The sequence below is a fragment of the Apium graveolens genome, chromosome 5 (genome assembly GCF_009905375.1).
Source record: "Apium graveolens cultivar Ventura chromosome 5, ASM990537v1, whole genome shotgun sequence".
Lineage (NCBI taxonomy): Eukaryota > Viridiplantae > Streptophyta > Magnoliopsida > Apiales > Apiaceae > Apium > Apium graveolens.
Window position 1 is genome coordinate 55,074,412 of NC_133651.1, and position 12,870 is coordinate 55,087,281.

At 39.5% G+C, this 12,870-nt stretch overlaps 1 non-coding gene across 1 annotated transcript; it reads right to left on the reverse strand.

The window, feature by feature from the left end:
- Nucleotides 1-10,716: 10,716 nt before the first annotated feature.
- Nucleotides 10,717-10,823, reverse strand: LOC141663418 (small nucleolar RNA R71). The gene has a single exon (XR_012551490.1). It is a non-coding gene; the product is annotated as a small nucleolar RNA R71 (small nucleolar RNA).
- Between the last annotated feature and the right edge of the window lie 2,047 nt (nt 10,824-12,870).

A 12,870-nucleotide genomic window follows, 5' to 3' on the forward strand; every position in this document is an offset into this window, starting at 1 on the left:
AACGATTCAGGTAATCTCTTAAGGATTCCTTAGCTCCCTGCACAAGACTCATAAGAGATGCTGAACTTTTCTCATGGACTCTTCCACTGATGAATTGCTTAATAAAAGCCTGACTTAGTTCTCTGAATGATCCAATAGAATTTGGGGGTAGGCGACTGTACCATCTTTGAGCCATACCCGACAGGGTTTGAGGGAAGGCCCGACATTTTATAGCATCATTCACGGGTTGCAGCAGCAGTGCATTAGAGAATGTCCTAACATGATTAGCGGGGTCTCCCGTGCCATCATAGGCTTTGATAGTGGGCATCTTGAATTTCCTTGAGATATGGGCATTCATTATCTCTTCTGTGAAGGGTGGAGTTGGATCATCAGGATCTCCAAGGGGAAGGAGATTGCTTGGATCAGTTCTTGGGACAGCAGCCCTTCTTCTTACCGGACCATCCAGGTCTATGATAGGAGGAGGATTTCTCCCCCTAGGAGGCATGTGGGGTCTGGTGGCTTGGTGAGCTTCCAAATCACGCCTCAGCCTTTGGATTTCAGCCTCATGAGCCCTGATCTTTTCCTGCACTTCTTGGGGATTCGCCCCTGGGGTGCTTTGGGGGCGTTGCCTTCCATCGGCCATTGGCTCTTTTCCAGGACGCCTCCTTCTCGGGGCCACTTCATCATCCGAAGATTCGGAGTCTCTCTCAGTGTATGGACCAGAAAATTCCCGATCCTCAGGGATAGGATCCAAACCTCGTATATAGGGGGGCGACCGCCCTCGTGCTTCGCTTCGCCCAGCATATCCGCTTCCTCCAACCTCAGGGTGAAGGGGCATCCCATAAGGGGGGTTAGTAGTAACAATAGTTGAATATTCATACCCGACGGGTCGAGAATTTACAGGTATATGTATTTGTTGAACTTGAGGATTCGTACCTTGAATCGGGGGAGTTGTCCCTTGTAGCTGGGGTTGAGTTGCCCCTGTCTGGGCTTCCTCCTGAGTAGATGCATAAGTTGAATGGGGAGGAACCTCCACGGTTGATGAAATCACCTGGGTTGTCCCTGATGGTGTTCCCTCCTCCAGAGTGCTGGTTGTTCTCCGTGTTCTCGCCATGGTTGTTGTTCCGTTGTTCCCACAGACGGCGCCAAATGTTATGGATAAAATACCAAGGTTATTACTTGCTGTATTTAATACTAAGATTCGGGAGCTCAAGGCCTTTAATGGCTGCTCTCGTGTATCATAGCTTAATTATGCCTTTACGAGATGCCTACGTATCTCTGTGAATTAGAGAATCAAGCCAAAAAACGTAGTTCTGATTTGTGGGGTGAGGCCCCTTATATAGATGTGGGAGTCCTTGAATTGGACTTGGTATAGAAGACTTGGTGGACAAGCCTCTGAATTAGGATAGACTTAGGAGTCCTATGAAGTAGGAAGCTGATTCCTTATCCTTTTAGGTCCCCTTGAGGCTAATCTATAAGGATTTATATCCTTATCGGGACTCTTCTCAATAGCTGATTTTTCCCTTATTAATTAATTACGAAATTAATTAATAATTAGGGCTTTTGGGCCTTTTTTATTCCATCAGGCCTGATCTGGTCCATCAGGCTTAACCTTTCTGGTCTGAGTTTCATATATCTTTTTATTGGGCCTAGCAGCCCACAGCTTGTACAATTAATGCAGTATTTAATTATACAATCATAATTTATTTATCCCTATCAACTGCATTGATTGTAGAACATATATAAAAAAAAGAAACAACAAAACACACACACAAGCATCACACGGGTATACACCCCTGTTCGGTTCCCTTATCGCCAAAAACCCCCACCCCCGTATCTGTTTTTCCCGGATTCTGATAAGGCCCCCGTTGCTTTTCCTTTTCCAATTACTGCTCTGTTCCGACAACCTTGGTCCCTTTCTGCGGCCGCCCTGTTGCCGCCGGTTCTCCGGTGAGGTAACGGTGGCGGTGTGCTTGATTGTGTGCTTTTGTAGTGCTTGTGTGTGTGCATTTTCGGGTATGTGTGGGTGATAGCCGATAGGCTGTGCTTTTACTTCCCTGTTTTCGGAGAATTATTTCCTGATTTCCCTGTTCCAGTTGTTGCTAGTAGTTGTGTGCGTAGGTTGTATGTATATCTGTGTGCGCTGCTGTTGGTTCAATTCGGTGCAATTTGATTCCTTTAATTTTTGAGGGTTTCGAATTATTGAGTGTTGTTGTGAAAAATTTGGAATGAAAAACAAAATTCTTGATTATGCGAATTTTTCTTTTTTTTTTGTATTAATTTTTGATTATTTCGAAAATTTTATCGGTGAACTTCGTGTTGGAAACCCGAATTAATCGGGTACCCGTGAGTTTTGCCGCCGTCGGCGATGAGCTTCGGCGAGCCGACGGTGGACCGTGATGATCGTTATCTGAGTCCTAATATTTTAAATAAATAAAATTCGTGCGGTGTTTTATTCTGGATCAAATTAGTACTTAGTAAATATGGAATCATGGTGATTGAGTTGGTTGTAATTATTAAATTATATCGGTAATTGGAATTTGTGAGTTGTGATTGATTGTCGTGTGTTAAATTGGATTGCTGTTATTGAATTGACGTCGATTGATGTTTCGACGGGTAGTCCGATAAACAGAGGAGACGCTGCCCAATTTCCGGGAAAATTTACCTACAACAATACGGGCGCGTATCTAACGATTATCGAGACGTCAAATGGTTATATAAATATATATGTGTTCTATATGAAACTTGGTTGCACGATGTGATAAATAATTTGCTAAAATCCATAACCCCGATTTGTAAAATTACAAGTATACGTATTTTCGGAAAACAAACATCAAACCGATTTCTCGAGAATGTGAACCCTGACTGTTGAGTGTGTTGTTATATTATAATAATCCATATAATTACGAGTCGGGTTTGAATATCGTTGGGTAAGAATTAGTATCGAGGATATGTCAAGCATACCTAAACGTCTAACGTAGGGCATTTCGACCCTGTGGGTTATGGTCGGGAACATGAAAGTGGACGATGGACTAAAGATAACATAGTGGTCAGTCGACGAGCTCAGTAGAGTTTCGGCAGAAAGACCTGAGTGTCAAAGTCGAATCCAATGGGATTTTGTGGTTGGAAGTTAGAGCCTGAATAGCAGAGTCGGCTCAGAGTTGATCAGTAATAATTGTAAAGCCTTGTTAGGCAAGTATTTCTGAACTTTGCTTTAAGATATATATTACCAATGTTTTCGAACTGTTTCATAACATGTCGCTATTATTCAAAATAACTCCTGTTTTATTTTGCAAGTGCTTTAAACTATTAAACCTTGAACCCTGATTTTCTTGATCTTGAGCCGCAAGCCTTATTCTTTGTAAACCATCCTTTGTTGATCCTCAGATATCAAATCACACCAATATGATACTACTCCCCAAAGGTATAATTATCGAACACCAAACACTGAAACAAAAATTGTTTGAAAACACAGAAACTTTTATACTGCAACCATTCTTTAAAACCTCAAGGAACTATACCTTAAAAAACCATTATATATCTAATACCTGATCCTCTTACAGGTTAAAAACCGTTTCTCGTACATACCTTGATATACCCTTATGACACTCATGAAACGCATTACGCTTTTGTACAAATGCTTTATCAATGTGGATTATGATCTTGCTTATTGAATTACATCGTTTATTACACTGAATTGTTTTAGAATTGGATAGTTTTCTTATGTGGACCAGATTCATGGTCAGACCAGATTCGTGGTCGAATTAGGCCAATGAGTGCCTTGGATCCAGTAACTAGAGCAGTGCTGTGTGCTTTGCTCGAGGTTAGTGCGTGACTGATCAGTAGCCTAACCTTGGTTTTAAAACTTGAAATGAATATCCAATTCTAATGATTAGTTAAAAAGAAACTTGATTCCTTTGAATCATCTCATTTGATCATTGTTTAACCTCAGTTATCACTATTATGACTTGCTGAGCTAGTTAGCTCACCTTTGCGATTCTTTTATATATTTTACAGTTGAAAAGAATGTGGATGATAGTGAAGTTTCTCAGTCCAAAGTGCGGGCTAAGGTTCCAGTGAGTTGAATCAAGCTAGCAGACGCTTCATGCAGTATAGAGATAGTCAGATTGCAAGAATGATTATATTATCAATTGTAAGTTAAATTAGTTGGGATTTGGTGTTGGATTTTAATCGCAGCGGGGGCATGGCAAAACACTTTCACACATATAAAATCCAAATAAAAGCATACAGATCATGAATAAAAATTCGAGGGATCGAATCTAACCTTTAAAATAATTCGGAGACAACGATCAGAGATCCTTAGCAATTGCTCCACAAGTGTGAAGCACTCCACCGGTATCCACCAAGAAAACGATGTTAAAGAGGAGGAAGGAGGTGGAGAGAATTGGGTTTTCCAAACTTTTTGGGTTTTGGGGTTAGAATGAAAATAGGGTCTATAATAGTATATTTATAGGCAAAATTTTCAGCTGAAATTTTCCCATAAATATTATTATTATTATCCCATTTATTATTCTCATTAATAATTAAAACACCTTTTAATTATTAATCCTTTTTCTAAACACTTTAGAAAAATATCTTCTCTTGATTTAATTTCCAAAAATTAAATCATTAATTAATAATATTAAGAACTTTTCTTAATTAATTTATAATCAATTAAATCTTATTTAATCAATTATTAAATTTGCCAATTAATTATTTATTTCACAAATAAATAATTATTAGCCATTATTAATTAATTCCTCCACCATTAAATCATTCTCTTTTTATGGTGTGACCCTGTAGGTTCAATATTAAGCCGGTAGTAGAAATAAATAATAATAAAATTATTTATATAAATTCTCTAATTTATTAAATATGATTAATTAATTAATCACATTTATTCTACATCGTGAGGGATACTTCTCAGCATATCGCGACTATCCGGATAATATGAATTCACTGCTTAGAATACCAAGAACCTATTCAGTGAATAGTTACCGTACAATAAACTCCTTCTACCCTACAATGTCCCGATTAAATACAAGGCATGGATCTCGTGTCAAGCCTATCTAATTTAATCACTTGCTTACCATTTACTATGCGTAGTTCTATGCAAATTAGAAACTCCTTTCTAATTTCATTCACTCTGGCCAGAGATTCCTGAACTAGCATAAGTGGATCAGCCTTGAACATTTGCTTCCTTCACTGGAAGGGGTAGATCCTATATTGATCATACACTATCTTCGTGTACAAATTCCTATACCCAGTAGAGCCCTAATAATTATCCCTGGAGACTAAGAACTAAACCAAAGCATAGTTCAGTGTACATAAGATGACTATGATGACCTCAAGTTAAGGATACTTGTACAACTATCACTATGTGAACAACTGCTGACACTTGAGTGAACTCTATCAGTTGTTCAGCTGTGCGAGTCATGTTCAGTGAACTTATTCTATAATAAGCACCTACATACTAGCTATAGTGTCACCACACAAATGTCTATGAGAACAGACATCCTTCATAATGAAGCAAACATAGTATGTACCGATCTTTGCGGATTATTAATTACCAGTTAGTAATCCTACGACCAGGAACTATTTAAGTTTAGAGTTATCATCTTTTAGGTCTCACTATTATGATCTCATCATAATCCATAAAAAGCTTTACTCTAAACTATGGTATATCTTATTTAAACACTTAAATAGATAGAGCCCGTAATAAAAACTAAACAAGTCTTTTATTAATATCAATGAAATCAAAACAGATTACATAAAAAGTTATTCCTAAATCCTAATACATGATTGGACTTAGGATATATTCCTTTCATTTGGTACGTTGTAATAAAAGTTAAGGTTGTGGCTTATTTTCAAACTTCTGACCCGGGTTTGGAGGGCACCACATGGATAGTCCTTTCGCTGTGCCCATCTATTTATGGGTGGTAAGCTGTGCTCATATTCAGTCTAGTTCCTACACACTCTTGGAAGCTTCTCCAAAATTGGGAGTTAAACCTTGGGTCCATGTCCGATACTATGGCAACGGGAACTCCGTGCCTCACTACGATCTATGAATTAATTAATTCACTAACTTGTCTACGGTGTACCTTTCGTTAATTGGAAAGAAGTGCGCGGACTTGGTCAGCCTATCTATGATAACCCATATGGCATCATGATTGGTTTTAGTCCTTGGTAGGCCTGTCACAAAATCCATAGCTATATGCTCCCATTTCCATTCCGGAATTTCCATGGGTCGTAATAGTCCACTCGATTGCTGATATTCAGCCTTCACTCTCTGGTATGCAAAGCATTTACTGACCCACTTCGCTACTTATCTCTTCATGTTAGGCCACCAATAATATTACTTAAGCTCACGATAAATTTTCGTACTTCATGGGCTGATTGAATACCTGAAGTTGCGCCCTTAATGAAGCAGCTCGTCTCTTAGTTCTTGCACATTCAGAACCCAAATCCGGGATGCATACCTCATGATTCCTTTTTCATATTTCTCGCATCTGACTTCTCACCGGTCAATCTTTCTCTTTCTTCATTCATCTTCTTTTCCTGACACACTCGTATTTTTTAGCTAGTTCCGATACTAACCTGATCTCGAATAGTCCTTCTGATCCTTTCCCGATTATCCTCATGTCGATCTCCATTTTCTCAAATTCCTTAACTAACTCCTCGGATGACATTATCATCTTAAGTCTCTCTTTCCTACTGAGGGCGTCAGCCACCATATTGGCTTCAACCTAGTGATACAAGATTTCACAATCATAGTCCTTAATCATCTCTAACCATCTCCTCTGTTTCATGTTTAATTCCTTCTGGGTAAAAATATACTTGAGGCTCTTATGGTTTGTATAAATCTCACAATTTTCCCCGTACAAGTAGTGCCTCCAGATCTTTAGGGCAAAAACTATGGCTGCTAATTCTAGATCGTGGATAGGGTACTTTATCTCATATTCTTTCAACTATCGAGAGGCATATGCAATAACCTTTCCGTGCTGCATAAGCATACATCCTAGCCCCTTGTGTGAGGCATCGCTGTATATCACAAACTCTCCCTTTCCATCGGGAAGAGTGAGCATTAGTTCTGACACTAGTCTCCTTACAGCTCTTGAAAGCTTTCCTCACATTTCTCTATCCAGATAAACTTTTCCGTTTTCCGGGTAAGCCTAGTCAGTGGGCCGGAAAATTTGGCAAAGCCTCGCATGAATCTCCGGTAATATCCTGCTAAGTCCACAAAACTCCTAACCTCAGTTGGGGTAGTCGGTCTTTCCCAATTGGATACCGCCTCTATCTTGGTGGGGTCGACTAAAACTCCTTTGCTACTCACTACATGTCCTAGGAACTGAACTTCCTTTAACCAAAACTCACATTTTGAGAACTTGGCATACAACTTTTCATTCCTCAAGATTTCTAAGACAATCCGCAAATGTTCTGCGTGTTCTTGCTCTGTCTTTGATTAGATTAGAATATCATCTATGAAAACTATCACACATATGTCTGGGTACTTCTTGAACACTCTATTCATCAAATCCATAAAGGTTGCGGGTGCATTGGTTAACCCAAATGACATGACTAAGAATTCATAATGTTCATACCTAGTGCGAAAGGCAATCTTTGGTATATCTTTAGGTTTGATTTTCAACTGATGATATCCCATCCTTAAATCTATTTTGGAAAGTGCACAACACCTTTGAGCTGGTCGAATAGGTCGTCAATCCCAGGGATCGGGTACCTATTATTGACGGTCAGCTTGTTCAACTCTCGGTAGTCTATGCATAATCTTATACTACCATCCTTTTTCTTTACAAACAGTATTGGTGCACCCCATGGTGACACACTGGGTCTTATCATCCCGTTATCTAACAATTCTTGCAGTTGAGAAGCTGGTTCCTTCATCTCAACTAGGGCCAGTCTATAGGGGGCCTTGGATACTGGTGCCAATTCTATAGCGAATTCTATTTCTCTGTCGGGTGGCAATCCTGATAATTCTCTGGGAACACATCCTCAAATTTATTCACTACGGGTATGTCCTGTATGTTGGGGACTTCCTTCTTAGTATCTATCATATAAGACAAGTAGGCCTCGTTACCTTTATTTAACAATCTCTTAGCCTAAATCATGGTCAGAAATTTCTGGGTCTGTCGTTGACCTTTAAACACTATCTATTTTCCATTGTGCACTCTTATCCTTACCTTCTTTCGCTCATAGTCTATCTGCGCTCCATTACTGGATAACCAGTCCATTCCTAGGATCACATCGAATTCTCCTAACACAAATGGGATTAAATCAACCTTAAATACTTTCCCTTCTAGTTTCAACTTACATCTAGGGTGTACTTGATTTACAGGAATGATTTCTCGGATTGCTATTTCCACTTGTAATATCTCACGTAAGGGTACATCGTTAAAATTTAACTTTTTAGAAAAATTTCGAGATATAAAATACATGGTCACTCTGGAATCAAATAAAACATTAGCACGTTCAGAATTTCACAAAAGAATACCTTTCTATCACATCAGTGTTCCGGACAACATCCTGAACGGTCATGTTGAAAGTCTTAGCAGCTGGGGGTCGGTTGGATGCAGCTCTGCTCATCCTTGAGGCTGGGGGCCTTAGTACTGTTGAGTGGAATTTATGACACTTTATTATGCTCTAATAAGCTTTGGATTGATGCATTTGTACTCAAGTTTGTAAGTGTTTTAACGTGTTTTCTAGTATTTTTGCATTTTTGGCATTAATCTGTGAATCAGGTGAATTATCATTATTTTGGTGCTAATATGGTGTCTAGGTGGTGTTGGAATAAAACCTCATTGATGCAGGCTTGAAGCTGCAAGATAAAGAAAAAGAAAAGAAGTTATTTCAGGAAGAAGCCCAGCACGGCCGCGCAAAACAAGCGCGCGACCGCACCGAAGTACAGAAAGCCAGCGCGCCCGCGCTGATCAAGCACGCAGTCACGTCGTATCGGGATAATAAAATCCGGATTCTATTACAATTCTGTTTTCTGGACTCCTGGGTTGATTGGGCTGCTATATATTGATAACTCAAGATTGTTTTTTAATAAGGAGACTTACCAGAGCACGAGGAGAAGATGACAAGAGACCTATAACACAATTCAACAAAGGTGAAGACGATCTAGTTTATTCTTGTGAATCTTTATTTTGAGTTGTAATCTTGGATGCTCGTTTCTTGTTTTGTTGAACCTATACTCTTGTTTGTACTTGGTTTTATTTATTCGTTATAAAGACTACATTTTATATACCATGCTTTCATCGGAACCCATATTGATGATGAGTCCGATTATGGGCTAATCGTTATCGTGGGGTTCTAATGGATTTATTTATGGATTTCTTTAGTTAAATTGTTTGATGCCTTAGTATGTGGTGATTGTATGATATCCTAGTGTTGGTTGTGCGTATTCGTCTTATGAGCGTCACGAACTTATAAGATAGTGTGTTAATTCTTAATGAAGCGAAATTGAATTTAAGGATTTAGAACTTGCCATGCTAGCATAGGTTCATGTATTTGTTATGCATGATTCGTAGGTAATTTTAACCATCTTACTTGCCCTATGTAATCAAGATAGATAACTTGTGCTTAAACCGTTATGTTGTCAAATTCTATAGACATATTAGGTCTTAATATAATTGGTTTCTATTCAGCTTCCATCTTTTTATGGATGTCTGGTAGTATGATACTCGTGTAACGAAAGTTGGCGTTTATCTGTTTCGTGTTATCTGATTAGTGTCATCACTATTGCATGCTAAGTTTAAGAACAATAAGGCTAGTGAAAGAAGTATTTAATGAAGTTAGAATCCCATGTTTGTCATACTTATTAATTCAATCAATCTTATTCTCGTAGTTATAATTATTAGTTTAATTCTTAGTTATAAACAACCTCACTGCGTTATCGTCTTAGCATTGAATGATAACCATACATTGTTGCTTAAGTGCGTGAATTATTTAGTTAACCAATACAGTCTCTGTGGGAACGAACTGGAAAAGATTATATACTACTTGCGAACTCGTATACTTACGTGTATTATTAGCATGTGTTTAGTGACTAACAAGTTTTTGGCGCTGCTGCTAGGGACTACAGTGTTAATTGATAGTTTATGTGCTTTCCATCGTGATTGTTAAAGTTCATTGACTCAGACATTGTTACTTATCTGTTTCCTTGTCTTATTTCAGGTACTCTAGTGAGGGTGTATGCATACGCGTTCACATACTTGTAAGAGAACACTGGATAAAGCCGAGGAAGAAGTTATGGTAGTTCGTAAGGAAGTTTTTGAGGAAGAAAAGAAGGTAGAAGAAGAGAAAGTCGAAGAACCAGTTGTAGTAGCGATATGAGATCAAGTAAAAAGTCCGAAGGCTTTGATGGATTATTCTTAGCCTAAGATTAATGACATTCAGTCAAGCATCCTCATACCAGCCATCAGGGTTAACACTTTTGAGATCAAGTCAAGCATGATTCAGATGATACAGAACTCAGTTCAGTTTGGGGGTTCTCCTACTGAAGACCCCAACATGCACATCAGGGATTTGATCGAGATCTGCGATAGTTTCAAATTCAATGATGTGACTGAAGATGCTATCAAGCTACGCCTTTTCCCATTTTCTCTGAGGGACAAGGCTAAGTGCTGGTTACACTCTCTACCAGCAGGATCTATGACCACTTGAGAGGAACTCACGCAAAAGTTTCTCAATAAATTCTTCCCCATGGCGAAGACTGCTGCAATCAGGAAAGCTCTTACCCAGTTTGCTCAGCAAACAGGGAAATCTCTGTGTGAAGCTTGGGATCGATATAAGGAAATGCTAAGGAAGTGCCCACACCATGGCATGCCTGATTGGATGATTATTAATTGCTTCTACAATGGATTGGGTGCTAAATCTAGACCCATACTTGATGCAACATCAGGAGGAGCCTTGTGAGCTAAGAGCTACGGTGAAGCTTATGAACTTATTGAACTGATGGCTGCTAATGAGTACCAGAATCCTTCCCAGAGACTGACTCAGGGGGAAAATCGCAGGAATTCTGGAGTTGGATGCAGCTACTGTTATCGCTGCCCAACTTAAGGCTTTGACGATGAAGGTGGACAGTTTGGCTAATTATGGAGTAAATCAAATCGCTAGTGTCAGTGAGCTTTGTGCTGGTGCCCATGAAACTGATCAAGGCGCAATTTCTAGTGAATCAACTCAGTTCGTGAGCAACTTCCAGCGATCGCACCAACCAGTGCCAGCCACCTATCATCCCAACAACCGCAATCATCCTAATTTCAGTTGGAGCAATGCTCAAAATGCGGTTCAACAGCCTTATCAGTAGTACCCAGCTAAACAGTACAACCCCTGGTTTTCAGCAACCAAAATATGCACCTAGACAGCAACTCCAGCTGCAACAAGCCAATGAAAAATCTGAATTAGAGGAGTTGAAGCTTATGTGCAAGAGTCAAGCTGTTTCCATCAAGACCTTGGAAAATAAAATTGGGCAAATTGCCAATGCCTTGCTAAATCGTCAGCCTGGTACACTACCTAGTGACACTGAAGTTTATGGAAAGAGGGAAGCTAAGGAGAAGGTAAAGGCAATCACTTTAAGGTCTGGAAAGGTTGCGAATCCCGAACAAACTCAAGAGTTGACTGAAGAAGTTGGGGCTGAGAAAGAAGTAGTGCATCAGGATGAAGAAGTGGGACCAATAAAGACTACTGTTGAGCACACTCCACCTGAGGGTAATACAGGGGAGAAACAGATCTATCCTCTACCGCCTTTTCCCAAGCGGTTGTAGAAGAAAAAACTGGACAAGCAATTTGAGAAGTTTCTGGAGGTGTTCAAGAAACTTTATATCAACATACCTTTCACCGAGGCTCTCGAGCAGATGCCTAGTTATGCAAAGTTTATGAAAGGTATTCTCTCTCAGAAGGTGAAGCTAGATGATTTAGAGACAGTCGCCCTCACGGAGGAATGCGGTGCTGTGCTGCAACAGAAGTTGCCTCCGAAGCTTAAAGATCGAGGAAGCTTCACTATTGCATGTACTATTGGAAAAGTGTCTTTTGACAGATGCTTATGTGACTTGGGAGCTAGCATCAATCTGATGCCCTTGTCAATCTTCAAGCAGTTAGACTTACCTAATCCCAAACTGAGTTATATGACCTTGTAGTTGGATGACCGTTCTATTACATATCCGCGGGGTATTGTGGAGGATGTCTTGGTCAAGGTTGATAAACTATTTTCCTTTCCGATTTCATCATTCTTGATTTTGAGGAGGATAAGAAGATTCCCATAATCTTGGGGAGACCTTTCTTGGCGACTGGCCAAACCTTGATAGATGTGCAGAAGGGTGAGCTCACAATGCGAGTTCTGGATCAAGATGTTACTTTTAATGTGTTCAATGCTATGAAATTTCCTACTGATAATGAGGAGTGCTTAAAGGTGGAGTTGGTCGATTCGGTGGTTACATCAGAACTTGATCAATTACTAAGGTCCGATGCCTTGGAGTAAGCCTTGTTGGGGAATTCAGATAGTGAAGATGACGAAGGGGAAAAAAATTGCAATATTTGAATGCTTCTCCCTGGAAAAGGAAAATTGATATGCCTTTTGAATCTCTTATAATGGAGGAATTGAACAAAGCTCCTAAACGACTCAAGCCTTCTATTGAGGAAGCTTCCACTCTTGAGCTTAAGCCTTTACCTGAACATTTGAGGTATGCATTTTAGGTGATACATCTACTCTGCCTGTTATTATTACATCTGACCTTTTAGGTAGTGATGAGGAAAAGCTTTTGAGGATTTTGAGAGAGTTCAAGTTGGCAATCGGATGGACTATATCAGATATCAAGGGAATCAGCCCTTCTTACTGTATGCATAAAATTCTGCTAGAGGAAGGTACAAACCTAC